This window comes from Leuresthes tenuis, unplaced genomic scaffold (assembly GCF_036924035.1).
Source record: "Leuresthes tenuis unplaced genomic scaffold, fLeuTen1.0.hap1 SCAF_2, whole genome shotgun sequence".
Lineage (NCBI taxonomy): Eukaryota > Metazoa > Chordata > Actinopteri > Atheriniformes > Atherinopsidae > Leuresthes > Leuresthes tenuis.
This window is the reverse complement of record NW_027325356.1, coordinates 33,755,348-33,770,512: the sequence shown is the minus strand read 5'-3', so window position 1 is coordinate 33,770,512 and position 15,165 is coordinate 33,755,348. Positions and strand designations below refer to the sequence as shown.

Here is a 15,165-nt window from a genome sequence, read left to right as displayed (position 1 = left end):
GTGGAGCGGAAGTGTTCGGCTGCAAGAAGGTGTGAATGTCCGACTATATTTGGTGAAAAGCAGGTGAAGCAAGATGTGAATGCCCAACCTTACATCGTCAAAAGCGAGATCAGCGGTGTTTGGCTGCAAGACGGCCATAGTTTGCCAAAAGCGGGTAAGGTGCGAATGACCGACTAAATATCAACAAAAATGGGGGCGGAGGTCTTCGGATGCAAGTGGGTGTGAATATCCCACCATACAAGTATGGTGGAGAGGAAGCTGTGAATGGCCGACAATAGTAAAAAGCGTGTGAGAAAAGGTGCAAATGTCAAACCATACATGATTAAAACAGGGAGCGGAGGTGTTTGGCTGAGACAAGGTGTGAATGTCCACCCATAATTAATGAAAAGCGGGCAACAAGTAGGTTCGAATGCCCAACCATACATCATCAAAAGCACGAGTGGATGTGTTTGGCTACATAAGGTTTGAATGTCCGACCATAGTTTGTAAACAGCGGGTAAGAAAAGGTTCGAATGCCCGAACATATACCATTTAAATGAGGGAGCGGAGGTGTTCCGCTGTAAGAAGGTGTGAATGTCCACCAATAATTCCTGAAAAATGGTTAAAAAAAAGGTGGGAATGCCCAACCATACATCATCAAAAGCAGGAGTGGATGTGTTCGGCTACAAGAAGGTTTGAACGTCCAACCAAAGTTTTTAAAAAGCAGTTAAGAAAAGTTTCGAATATCCAAGCAAACATAATCAAAAGCGGGAGAAGAGCTGTTCGACTGCAAGTAGGTGTGAATGTAAGATCATAATTTGCAAAAAGCTGATGAGAAAGGGTGAGAATGCCCGACTATACACAATCAAATGCGGGAGCGGAGTTGTTCGGCTGTGAGTAGGTGTGAATCTCCGACCATAATTGTTGAAAAATGTGTTAGAAAAGATAAGAATTCCGGTCCATACATCATCAAAAGCGAGAGAGGTGGTGTTCGGCTGTGAGTAGGTGTGAATGTCCAGCCATAATTACTCACAAACAGCTAAGAAAAGGTAGTATTGCCAGACCATACATGATCAAAACAGGGAAGCGGAGGTGGTTCAGCTGCAAGAAGGTGTGAATGTCCGACTAAAGTTCAAATATATTAACAAAAGCGGGAGGAGAGGTCTTTGGATGAGAGTGATTGAGAATTTCCAACCATAATCTATGAAATGCGGTGAAAAAAAAGGTGTGATAGAACACTAAAAGGTGGAGCGGAAGTGTTCGGCTGCAAGAAGGTGTGAATGTCCGACTATATTTGGAGAAAAGCAGGTGAAACAAGGTCTGAATGCCCAACCTTACATCATCAAAAGCGAGATCAGAGGTGTTTGGCTGCAAGAAGGCCATAGTTTGCCATAAGTGTGTAAGGTGCGAATGACCGACTAAATATCAACAAAAGTGGGGGCGGAGGACTTCGGATGCAAGTGGGTGTGAATATCTCACCATACAAGTATGGTGGAGAGGAAGCTGTGAATGGCCGACCATAGTTTGCAAAAAGCGGGTGAGAAAAGGTGCAAATGTCCAACCATACATGATCAAAACAGGTAGCGGAGGTGTTTGGTTGCGACAAGGTGTGAATGTCCACCCATAATTAATGAAAAGCGGGCAACAAGTAGGTTCGAATGCCCAACCATACATCATCAAAAGCAGGAGTGGATGTGTTCGGCTACAAGAAGGTTTGAATGTCCGAGCATAGTTTGTAAAAAACGGGTAAGAAAAGGTTCGAATGCCCGAACATACACCATCAAAAGAGGGAGCGGAGGTGTTCCGCTGTAAGACGGTGTGAATGTCCGACATAGTTGGTAAAAAGCGGGTAAGAAAAGGTTAAAATACCCGACTGTACACAATCAATAGAAGGGGGGGGAATTGTTGGGCTACAAGAAGGTGTGAAAGTCCGACCAAAGGTTGTAAAAAGCAGTTAAGAAAAGGTTCGAATATCCAACCAAACATAATCAAAAGCGGGAGCAGAGCTGTTCGACTGCGTGATTTGGGATTTTGCTTATAAAATGCATTCCTTCACTCAAACTATGTTAAAATTGTTTTGTCGTTCATATTTACCACGTCTAGAAAGATTTAAACAAAAAAACAACGTTGTACTTTGCAGAAGAAGAAAGAGCAACACTGAAGGATCAGGAATCCGAGAATAAGCTTATTTTCATACGTTCTGCAAGATTTGAGATTTTATGTATAAAATGAATTCCTTCACTCAAACCAAGTGAAAACTGCTTTGTCCTTCATATTTATCAATGTCTAGATCGACTTCAACAAAGAACAACACTGTATTTTGCAGTAGAAGAAAGAGCAACACTGAAGGATCAGGAATCCAAGAATAAGCTGGTTTTCATACGTTCTGCATGATTTGGGATTTTTTGTATAAAATGAATTCCTTCACTCAAACTATGTTAAAACTGCTTTGTCCTTCATATTTATCAATGTTTAGAAAGATTTAAACAAAAAAAAACAACATTGGACTTTGCAGTAAAAGAAAGAGCAAATCTAAAGTTTCAGGAATCCGAGAATAAGCTTACTTTCATGAGTTCTGTATGATTTTGGATTTTATCTATAAAATGAATTCCTTCACTCAAACTATGTTAAAACGGCTTTTAACTTCATATTTATCAATGTCTAGATCGACTTCAACAAAGAACAACATTGGATGTTGCAGTATAGGAAAGTGCAACACTGGAGGATCAGGAATCCGAGAACAAGCTTCTTTTCATACGTTCTGCATGATTTGGGATTTTATGTATAAAATTAATTCCTTCACTCAAACCAAGTTAAAACTGCTTTATCCTTCATATTTATCAATGTCTAGATTGACTTCAACAAAAAAAACATTGTATTTTGCAGTAGAAGAAAGTGCAATACTGAAAGACGAGGAATCCGAGAATAAGCTGGTTTTCATACGTTCTGCACGATTTGGGATTTTATGTATAAAATGAATTCCTTCACTCAAACCAAGTGGAAACTGCTTTGTCCATCATATTTATCAATGTCTAGATCAATTTCAACAAAGAACAACGTTGTGGAAATTCACACCTACTTGCAGTCGAACAGCTCTGCTCCCGCTTTTGATTATGTTTGGTTGGACATTCGAACCTTTTCTTAACTGCTTTTTACAAACTTTGGTCGGACGTTCACACCTTCTTGTAGCCGAACAATTCCCCCCCTTCTATTGATTGTGTACAGTCGGGTATTTTAACCTTTTCTTACCCACTTTTAACCAACTATGGTCGGACATTCACACCTTCTTACAGCGGAAAACCTCCGCTCCCTCTTTTGATGGTGTATGTTCGGGCATTCGAACCTTTTCTTACCCGCTTTTTAGAAACTATGGTCGGACATTCACACCTTCTTGTAGCGGAACACATCCACTCCTGCTTTTGATGATGTATGGTTGGGCATTCGCACTTTTTTTTTACCCATTTTTCAGGAATTATGGGTGGACATTCACATCTTCTTGCAGCTGAACACCTCCTCTCCCACTTATGATCATGTGCGGTTTGATTCTCGAAAAATTTCTTTCATGTTCTCTAGCAATTATTGATGGACATTCAGACCTTCTTGCAGCTGAACACCTCCACTCCCTCTTTTGATCATACATTGTCGGGCATTCGCACCATGTCATACCCGCTTTTTACAAACTTTACTCGAACATTCACACCTTTTTGCAGCTGATCCACCTCCGCTCCCTGTTTTGATCATGTATGGTCTGGCAATACTACCTTTTCTTACCCATTTGTGAGTAATTATGGCTGGACATTCCCACCTACTTGCAGCCGGACACCACCTCTCCCGCTTTTGATGATGTATGGACCGGCATTCTTACCTTTTATAACACATTTTTCAGCAATTATGGTCGGAGATTCACACCTACTCACAGCCGAACAACTCCGCTCCCGCATTTGATGGTGTATAGTCGGGCATTCTCACCCTTTCTCATCAGCTTTTTGCAAATTATGATCTTACATTCACACCTACTTGCAGTCGAACAGCTCTGCTCCCGCTTTTGATTATGTTTGCTTGGATATTCGAACCTTTTCTTAACTGCTTTTTTAAAACTTTGGTTGGACGTTCAAACCTTCTTGTAGCCGAACACATCCACTCCTGCTTTTGATGATGTATGGTTGGGCATTCCCACCTTTTTTTTAACCAATTTTCAGGAATTATTGGTGGACATTTACACCTTCTTACAGCGGAACACCTCCGCTCCCTCATTTAATGGTGTATGTTCGGGCATTCAAACCTTTTCTTACCCGCCACAAACTATGGTCGGATATTCAAACCGTATGTAGCCGAACACATCCTCTCCTGCTTTTGATGATGTATGGTTGGGCATTCGACCCTACTTGTTGCCCGCTTTTCATTAATTATGGGTGGACATTCACACCTTGTCGCAGCCAAAGACCTCAGCTCCCTGTTTTGATCATGTATGGTTTGACATTCGCACCTTTTCTCACTCGATTTTTACTATGGTCGGCCATTCACAGCTTCCTCTCCACCATACTTGTATGGTGGGATATTCACACCCACTTGCATCCGAAGACCTCCGCCCCCACTTTTGTTGATATTTAGTCGGTCATTCGCACCTTACCCGCTTTTGGTAAACTATGGCCTTCTTGCAGCCAAACACCTCTGATCTCGCTTTTGATGATGTAAGGTTAAGCATTCAGACCTTACTTAACCTGCTTTTCACCAAATATAGTCGGACATTCACACCTTCTTGCAGCCGAACACTTCCGCTCCACCTTTTATTGTTCTATGGGGCATTCACACCTTTTTTTTCACCGCATTTTATAGATTATGGTTGGAAATTCTCACCCACTCTCATCCGAAGACCTCTTCTGCCGCTTTTGTTAATATATAGTCGGGCATTTGAACCTTTTCTTACCCGCTTTTTACAAATTATGGTCGGACATTCACACCTACTTGCAGCCGAATACTTCCGCTCCACCTTTTAGTGATGTATGGTTGGCATTTGCACCTTTTCTTACCCTCTTTTTATACTGATTGCTGAAGATTAAGTTGTTCTTTCTCAAACTACAACATTTTTTTAATTGTTGAAACTCGATTTGAAGTGGATAAATAAGGAGGACAAACAGTTTTAAGTCAGGCTGATAGAAGGAATTAATTTTATAGCAAAATCTGTATTTCGTCATATGTCGAGAGATGCTTATTGCTGAAGAAGTTCTTTCTCATTCTACAAAGTACAACGTTGTATCAGTTAAGTCTGGCCTGGGTAAAACACTGATGGTTATTTCTGACATGCAATCATGAGGCTTTCCATCTGTGGGGTAGGTAGCAGTGTGGATGGATTAAGTGTAGCACATCTCTCGACAACAAGGTGTGGCTGTGAAAGAAGAACAGTTATGTAGGAGAGATGTCTGGTAAAGATATTTTGTTAAGTAACCATATCACAGCCACTGTATGAGGTACCTTAAGTGTTAATGTGTGAAATAACACCATAAAGACTCAGTTTAATATCTGATATGTCCTCTATACGAGGACTACATATTAAATGGATTTTTAGGAATAGAAGTTGAAAAAGGAGCCTTCTCCATTCACTCTTAGCATCGACCCGGTACTGCAGTGCCGCTGGGAACGGTGCGCTCTTCTCTGCTCTTGTGAAAAAGCAAACAGCGGTGCAGGATGGAAGTTTCCGGGAGCCCAAGATGAAACTTTCTTTTAATCTGCTGAGAAAAGAGAGTGAATGCGAAATAGACTTTAACACGGCTCTGGGAGCGAGCCAAGTGCGGGCTAACCGGGAGAATTGCTTGAAAGAAACGTGACACCGAATTAGCGGTCAGAAAAAAGCCTCAATCAGGTGTTCCCGTGGTGTTTGTGGCTGCCTTGTCTTTTGCACAGAGTAAAAGACAAGGCAGCCATCGAATAGGGCCTGATTGTTCCTACTTGGTCAGCCGAGGAGAAAGGGGGGGGAGCAAGCGTCTCAACCAAGCAAAGCTCACCATGGGGAAGGTGGCTATGCCAACTAGCCTGATGACCTGCTCCCGCAGTGACGGATAATCGTACTCTGGTTTCTCTTCATAACGTACAAGTCTTTCACCTTTTACTAAACACTTCCGTGGAGAGCAGCACTAATGAGTTGTTTCTATTTTTGGCAGGCTTTACCTTAGCAGGTGAAGCCCTTTCTGTCTGTGCAAAAGAAATCTTGTTAATGTGCAGAGTGACTTCTCTGAGTAGAGTCGCCTTACTTGTTGCGACTGTGCCGATGTTGCTTGAATGGTGCTCGCTGGAGCGTGCGGGAGTGCAAAGTTATGCCATTTAAGGGCTGAAGAGTGCTCAGTGCAGCGGGTGGGCGGAGGTGCAAAGTGACACTCTGGCCAGCTATGGCCATAAAAAGAACACCGCTACAAGTGCGCATTGTGCCAGGAAGGGCCCTCGGACGTGAACCAGTGGACAGTTATTGCTTCTCTGCCTTTTGGCTAAGATCAAGTGATCCACTGCTATTGCTTGGACCTTTTTTTCGTGTGACTCCGGCTCCTTCGTCGGAGTGAGCACAGAGGCGATGCTTCTTTGTGGCTGCGTCTTTGGCCTGCCGCTTCCAGCTTCAGCCTCTTGGGCTGTTGCTACTGCCATCTGGATCACAGCCACGTGGGGAAATCTGCTTGTGCCTTCTTACCAGAAAGTTTCTTGAGGTCTATATGGCGTCTTTGATGGCGGCCAGGGTGAGCCACCTTTTGACAAATTCCTCTTTCCTGAGGTTCTGATTTTGACTCACCCCATAAAGCACCAGTTGTGCTGACAGGACCTCTCTTGCTGATAAGTACGGGAAATTTAAGGAGTCGGCTGTTGCACACAAGTCCACAGCAGCACTGCACTCCCAGAAGAAATGCCTCACCGTCTCAGGCGCGCCACAACCTGGACGGGGGCAGGTGGCCGTCGCCGACATACCCCTGGAGTGCATGACAGATCTGACGGAGAAAATCTCATGAGCCACCATCCATGACAAATCCCAAAGTCTGTTCAGAAGAGCTGAAAGGTTCACCCTGCGCCAAACTGTTGAGGGCTCGCCAAGAGTGAGCCCACGCACTGGACTCACTGGGGCCCGCTCCTGCACAACAGAGAGCAAAGATCGATGGCACGTTAAAACTTGTACATCTTCTTGTTCTAAATTAAAATGGTTTAAAAATGTCTTTATAAAAGCATAACTTTCTGTTAGATTAAAAGACACAGGTACTTTCAGGTCTGATGGTAAAAGTCGTAATCTTCTCATGTAGGCCCCCATCCATAATCTTGCCATTGCAGCTGCCGCTGGGTTTTTGGATGGGTTAATTGCACACTTTAATTGGACAGAGGTAAAGACACTTCCTAAAAACAAATACAGATCTGGTACTGCTTTCCCTCCCTTCACTTTTGGCTTCTTCAGTACTAAAAGATGGATCGTTCCAGGTCTAAAATAATTTCTTTTTAGAATAAGTAAATGAATAAAGTTTTGTCTAGCAGGTCAAATATGTGCAAAATACAATCAACAGGGCAATCTAAGACCAAAACGAAGATGATTCCCTAAGCCAGTGTATCTTTTTCAACATATTTGTTTGGATTTCATTATTTCATTATTGTGTAGATTTCATTGAACTAAATTAATGTTAAGGGAAACGATTCTGCTCAGTGACAACAGAGGTTTTTACCAAATGGACTGAAATATTTCCATGTGCACAAGCAGATGCACTCTCAGTAGCAAAAGCACGGGTAAAATAAATCATTTCTAGATTTGAAATTCCTGAAAAGATCTTCAGTGATAATTTGACACACTTTGTAAACAACGTCATCTCACTGATGGCAAAGAACTTAAAATAGACCTTAGAAACGACTGTGCATATCATCCACAATCAGCAGGTTTCGTGGAGAGACACAATGGAATAATTAAGTCAAGACTGAAAAAAATCATGGAAGAAATGGGAAATATTGGGTTTACTGTTTACCATCCTAAAAATGCATCCTCCAACTAGCACAAGATGAACTCCATTTGAGAAAAGGTATGGAAGACCATTTGTACTCCCACAGTCAAAACACAGTCATCAACTGACATGATGAAGAAAAAAAGAAAAAGAGAAGAAACCTTAGCAGTATACAAATATTAACAAGTAGAGAGATCTCTTCTGTTTAGTCTGTTCCAGGTGAACCGGTGAAGGAATCTCTGAAGACAGTAAAACCCGGGGACTGGATCATCATCAAAGTGATAAAGAAAAAGAACTGGTCCAGCCCAATGGGGGGAAGGTCCATTTCAGGTACTACTTACATCACCCACAGCAGCTGAAGGACTTCTTGGATTCACTTATCACATTGTACCACGACCTTCAGAAGTAGGGAAAGATTAGTTACCCACCACTGTTTTCTGAGGCAAAAGTCTGACTACAAAGGGGAATTCTCTCAACAGGAGGGGGTTCATCTCAACCTCAGTGAAGAAAACAACGGCTAACATGAGAACATAGGGTGTGACTAAAATAACCATACAGAGTACCACCACTGTCCCCTTGACATAGAAAGTGCCACACTAGTAATAACATTTATTTAAACTTCGAGATAAATGGAGAAAATAATCTAATATACAATAGCTGAGACAGTAAAAACAAAAAACTTTTGAAGACACGATTAAAACAACATTTAGAACATACAATAAGCTTAAAAGGAGTGACAAAGCTGCGACTGCGAAGGCATAGAAGTCTAATTAAAAACAGGAGCAGTAGGACAGACTTTTCTGAAATCTGAGTAAGCTCTGGGAATCAAATTTAGATAATGATCAGACTTGGCCTTTCTTATTTCTGCTGTACCTTTATTTCTAAGCTTCCTAAAAGCAAGGCAATGACCCGGGTCCCTCATATGCCCAGCTAGCATCCAAGGTTTATTTATATTTTAAGTAAATGAGACAGTTCTGACGAAAGCCAGGGACTAGACCTGTTCTAAGTTCTATACTTTTTAAAAGGGGCGTGTTTATCAACTATGGAAATAGAAGATTTACAAAAATGGTCAAGTGCTAGATCTTCATCTGGGATTTTAACAGTGTCATGAGTATAACTATTCAACAGATCAGTTAAAAAAAAATCCTGCTCATGGAGATGTTTCAGGATCTGGATACCAAGCGTGGACCTAATGTTTTCATTTTTGCAATTCTGATACAGGCTATTGAGCAGTGATAACTAACACCAAGTTCAGATACTGCGGATTTTCTACCTTTGATTTGTTAAGATTGAGCCAATCAGGGACAACCTTGAAGGATCTCTTAAGATTGGTTTTGTAGGATCAGTAATTACCTGAGAAAGGTTGATATTGGTACACACCTTTTTTAAATGATCAGAGGCAGAGTTCAACTTGTTTAAATTAAAATTGCCACACAGAGATTGGGTTTAGGCCACATGCACACAGAATGACATTAACAAATATAAGAAATATTAAACATTTACACATAGATTTTTGAATACATGTAGAGGAATGATACTTTGAAATGTGCTCATTGCGGAGTTATGATCAGTTGAGTAATGAACTATTCTGGGAAAGAGGTTCTATTCCCAGCATCATGATGGACACTCCTGATATAGAAGGTTTCGCTAACGCATTGGAATTGTTGTACTATTTTCATATGCATGTGCAATGAAGAATTGCTTGCTGCTGATAAATGCAAAGAAGAACAGCTTACACATAGATGCTCACATATAGGCTGCTGAATGCAATGAAGACCTGCTTATCCAGTAAAGTTCAATGTCAATGTGTAATATTCAATTAGGATTTGCAAAACAGTGAAGTTAAACAATGAATGGGTCCATAGTCGGTATGACAAGACTACAGGAATATTTACCTGGGTGTACGAACACCGAACACATCCACTCCTGCTTTTGATGATGCATGGTTGGGCATTCACACTTTTTTTTTCCCCCATTTTTCAGGAATTATGGGTGGACATTCACACCTTCTTGCAGCTGAACACCTCCTCTCCCACTTATGATCATGTGCGGTTTGATTTTCGAAAATTTTCTTTCATGTTCGCTAGCAATTATTGATGGACATTCAGACCTTCTTGCAGCTGAACACCTCCACTCCCTCTTTTGATCATACATTGTCGGGCATTCGCACCTTGTCTTACCCGCTGTTTACAAACTTTAGTCGAACATTCATACCTTTTTGCAGCTGAACCACCTCCGCTCCCTGTTTTGATCATGTATGGTCTGGCAATACTACCTTTTGTTACCCATTTGTGAGTAATTATGGCTGGACATTCCCACCTACTTGCAGCCGAACACCACCTCTCCCACTTTTGATGATGTATGGACCGGCATTCTTACCTATTCTAACACATTTTTCAGCAATTATGGTCGGAGATTCACACCTACTCACAGCCGAACAACTCCGCTCCCGCATTTGATGGTGTATAGTCAGGAATTCTCACCCTTTCTCATCAGCTTTTTGCAATTTATGATCTGACATTCACACCTACTTGCAGTCGAACAGCTCTGCTCCCGCTTTTGATTTTGTTTGCTTGGATATTCGAACCTTTTCTTAACTGCTTTTTAGAAACTTTGGTCGGACGTTCACACCTTCTTGCAGCTGAACACCTCCGCTTCCGTTTTTGATGGTGTATATTTGGGCATACGAACCTTTTCTTACCCGCTTTTTACAAACCATGGTCGGACATTCACACCTTCTCTTAGCTGAACACCTCCGCTCCCTCTTTTGATGGTGTATGTTCGGGCATTCGAACCTTTTCTTACCCGCTTTTTACAAACTATGCTCGGACATTCAAGCCTTCTTGTAGCCGAACACATCCACTCCTGCTTTTGATGATGTATGCTTGGGCATTCTCACCCTTTCTCATCAGCTTTTTGCAAATTATGATCTTACATTCACACCTACTTGCAGTCGAACAGCTCTGCTCCCGCTTTTGATTATGTTTGCTTGGATATTCGAACCTTATCTTAACTGCTTTTTAAAAACTTTGGTTGGACGTTCAAACCTTCTTGTAGCCGAAGACATCCACTCCTGCTTTTGATGATGTATGGTTGGGCATTCCCACCTTTTTTTTAACCATTTTTCAGGAATTATTTGGTGGACATTCACACCTTCTTACAGCGGAACACCTCCGCTCCCTCATTTAATGGTATATGTTCGGGCATTCGAACCTGTTTGGTTAGATATTCTAAACTTTTCTTAACTGCGTTTTTTAAACTTTGGTCGGACGTTCACACCTTCTTGCAGCCGAACACATCCGCTTCCGCTTTTGATGGTGTATAGTCGGGCATTCTCACCCTTTGTCATCAGATTTGTGCAAATTATGATCTGACATTCACACCTACTTGCAGTTGAACAGCTCTGCTCCCGCTTTTGATTATGTTTGGTTGGATATTCGCACCTTTTCTTAACTGCTTTTTACAAACTTTGGTTGGACGTTCACACCTTCTTGTAGCCGAACACATCCACTCCTGCTTTTGATGATGTATGGTTGGGCATTCGCACTTTTTTTTACCCATTTTTCAGGAATTATGGGTGGACATTCACACCTTCTTGCAGCTGAACACCTCCGCTCCCACTTATGATCATGTGCGGTTTGATTTTCGAAAATCTTCTTTCATGTCCTCTAGCAATTATTGATGGACATTCAGACCTTCTTGCAGCTGAACACCTCCACTCCCTCTTTTGATCATACATTGTCGGGCATTCGCACCTTGTCATACCCGCTTTTTACAAACTTTAGTCGAACATTCACACCTTTTTGCAGCTGAACCACCTCCGCTCCCTGTTTTGATCATGTATGGTCTGGCAATACTACCTTTTCTTACCCATTTGTGAGTAATTATGGCTGGACATTCCCACCTACTTGCAGCCGAACACCACCTCTCCCGCTTTTGATGATGTATGGACCGGCATTCTTACCTTTTCTAACACCTTTTTCAGCAATTATGGTCGGAGATTCACACCTACTCACAGCCGAACAACTCCGCTCCCGCATTTGATGGTGTATAGTCGGGCATTCTCACCCTTTCTCATCAGCCTTTTGCAAATTATGATCTGACATTCACACCTACTTTCAGTCGAACAGCTCTGCTCCCGCTTTTGATTATGTTTGGATGGATATTCAAACCTTTTCTTAACTGCTTTTTAGAAACTTTGGTCGGACTTTCACACCTTCTTGCAGCCGAACATCTCCGCTTCCGCTTTTGATGATGTATGGTTGGGCATTCGAACCTACTTGTTGTCCGCTTTTGATTAATTATGGGTGGACATTCACACCTTGTCGCAGCCAAAGACCTCCGCTCCCTGTTTTGATCATGTATGGTTTGACATTCGCACCTTTTCTCACTCGATTTTTACTATGGTCGGCCATTCACAGCTTCCTCTCCACCATACTTGTATGGTGGGATATTCACACCCACTTGCATCCGAAGACCTCCGCCCCCACTTTTGTTGATATTTAGTCGGTTATTCGCACCTTACTCGCTTTTTGCAAACTATGGCCTTCTTGCAGCCAAACACCTCTGATCTCGCTTTTGATGATGTAAGGTTTTGCAGTCAGACCTTGCTTCACCTGCTTTTCACCAAATATAGTCGGACATTCACACCTTCTTGCAGCCGAACACTTCCGCTCCACCTTTTATTGTGCTATGGGGCATTCACACCTTTTTTTTAACCGCATTTTATAGATTATGGTTGGAAATTCTCACCCACTCTCATCCGAAGACCTCTTCTGCCGCTTTTGTTAATATATAGTCGGGCATTCAAACGTTTTCTTACCCGCTTTTTACAAATTATGGTCGGAGATTCACACCTACTTGCAGCCGAATACTTCCGCTCCACCTTTTAGTGATGTATGGTTGGCATTTGCACCTTTTCTTACCCTCTTTTTATACTGATTGCTGAAGATTAAGTTGTTCTTTCTCAAACTACAAAATTTTTTTAATTGTTGAAACTCGATTTGAAGTGGATAAATAAGGAGGAAAAACAGTTTTAAGTCAGGCTGATTGAAGGAATTAATTTTATAGCAAAATCTGTATTTCGTCATATGTCGAGAGATGCTTATTGCTGAAGAAGTTCTTTCTCATTCTACAAAGTACAACGTTGTATCAGTTAAGTCTGGCCTGGGTAAAACACTGATGGTTATTTTTGACATGCAATCATGAGGCTTTCCATCTGTGGGGTAGGTAGCAGTGTGGATGGATTAGGTGTAGCACATCTCTCGACAACAAGGTGTGGCTGTGAAAGAAGAACAGTTATGTAGGAGAGATGTCTGGTAAAGATATTTTGTTAAGTAACCATATCACAGCCACTGTATGAGGTACCTTAAGTGTTAATGGGTGAAATAATACCTTAAAGACTCAGTTTAATATCTGATATGTCCTCTATACGAGGACTACATATTACATGGATTTTTAGGAATAGAAGTTGAAAAAGGAGCCTTCTCCATTCACTCTTAGCATCGACCCGGTACTGCAGTGCCGCTGGGAACGGTGCGCTCTTCTCTGCTCTTGTGAAAAAGCAAACAGCGGTGCAGGATGGAAGTTTCAGGGAGCCCAAGATGAAACTTTCTTTTAATCTGCTTAGAAAAGAGAGTGAATGCGAAGTAGACCTTAACACGGCTCTGGGAGCGAGCCGAGTGCGGGCTAAACGGGAGAATTACTTGAAAGAAACGCGACACCGAATGAGCGGTCAGAACAAAGCCTCAATACGGTGTTTGTGGCTGCCTTGTCTTTTGCACAGAGTAAAAGACAAGGCAGCCATCGAATAGGGCCCGATTGTTCCTACTTGGTCAGCCGAGGAGCAAGGGGGGGGAGCAAGCATCTCAACCAAGCAAAGCTCACCATGGGGAACGTGGCTATGCCAACTAGCCTGATGCCCTGCTCCCGCAGTGATGGATAATCGTACTCTGGTTTCTCTTCATAAGGTACAAGTCTTTCGCTTTTTACTAAACACTAATGAGTTGTTTCTATTTTTGGCAGGCTTTACCTTTGCGGTTGAAGCCCTTTCTGTCTGTGCAAAAGAAATCTTGTTACTGTGCAGAGTGACTTCTCTGAGTAGAGTCACCTTACTTGTTGCGACTGTGCCGATGGTCGAAGCTGGAGTGCAAAGTTGTTACTTGAATGGTGCTCGCTGGAGCGTGCGGTAGTGTAAAGTTATACCATTTAAAAGGGCTGAAGAGTGCTCAGTGCAGCGGGTGGGCGGAGGTGCAAAGTGACACTCTGGCCACCTATGGCCATGAAAAGAACACCGCTACAAGTGCGCATTGTGCCAGGAAGGGCCCTCGGACGTGAACCAGTGGACAGTTACTGCTTCTCTGCCTTTTGGCTAAGATCAAGTGATCCACTGCTATTGCTTGGACCTTTTTTTCGTGTGACTCCGGCTCCTTTGTCCGAGTGAGCACAGAGGCGATGCTTCTTTGTGGCTGCATCCTTGGCTCTCAGCCTCTTGGGCTGTTGCTATTGCCATCTGGATCACAGCCACGGGGGAAATCTGCTTGTGCCTTCTTACCAGCAAGTTTCTTGAGGTCCATATGGCGTCTTTGATGGCGGCCAGGGTGAGCCACCTTTTGACAAATTCCTCTTTCCTGAGGTTCTGATTTTGACTCACCCCATAAAGCACCAGTTGTGCTGACAGGACCTCTCTTGCTGGTAAGTACGGGAAATTTAAGGAGTCGGCTGTTGCACACAAGTCCACAGCAGCACTGCACTCCCAGAAGAAATGCCTCACCGTCTCAGGCGCGCCACAACCTGGACGGGGGCAGGTGGCCGTCGCCGACATACCCCTGGAGAGCATGACAGATCTGACTGGGAGAATCTCGTGAGCCACCATCCATGACAAATCCCAAAGTCTGTTCAGAAGAGCTGAAAGGTTCACACTGCGCCAAACTGTTGAGGGCTCGCCAAGAGTGAGCCCACGCACTGGATTCACTGGGGCCCGCTCCTGCACAACAGAGAGCAAAGATCGATGGCACGTTAAAACTTGTACATCTTCTTGTTCTAAATTAAAATGGTTTAAAAATGTCTTTATAAAAGCATAACTTTCTGTTAGCTTAAAAGACACAGGTACTTTCAGGTCTGATGGTAAAAGTCGTAATCTTCTCATGTAGGCCCCCATCCAGAATCTTGCCATTGCAGCTGCCGCTGGGTTTTTGGATGGGTTAATTGCACACTTTAATTGGACAGAGGT

General features: G+C 42.7%; 2 non-coding genes and 1 pseudogene across 2 annotated transcripts; all 3 read left to right on the top strand.

Annotated features, from left to right (window-relative positions):
• Nucleotides 1-5,447: 5,447 nt before the first annotated feature.
• On the top strand, nucleotides 5,448-5,630 carry LOC140302541 (U2 spliceosomal RNA). The gene has a single exon (XR_011915002.1). It is a non-coding gene; the product is annotated as a U2 spliceosomal RNA (small nuclear RNA).
• Nucleotides 5,631-6,041: 411 nt separating this feature from the next.
• LOC140302626 (U5 spliceosomal RNA) lies at nucleotides 6,042-6,155 on the top strand. Its single transcript, XR_011915079.1, has one exon. It is a non-coding gene; the product is annotated as a U5 spliceosomal RNA (small nuclear RNA).
• Nucleotides 6,156-13,324: 7,169 nt separating this feature from the next.
• LOC140302539 (U2 spliceosomal RNA) lies at nucleotides 13,325-13,480 on the top strand (annotated as a pseudogene).
• Nucleotides 13,481-15,165: the final 1,685 nt, after the last annotated feature.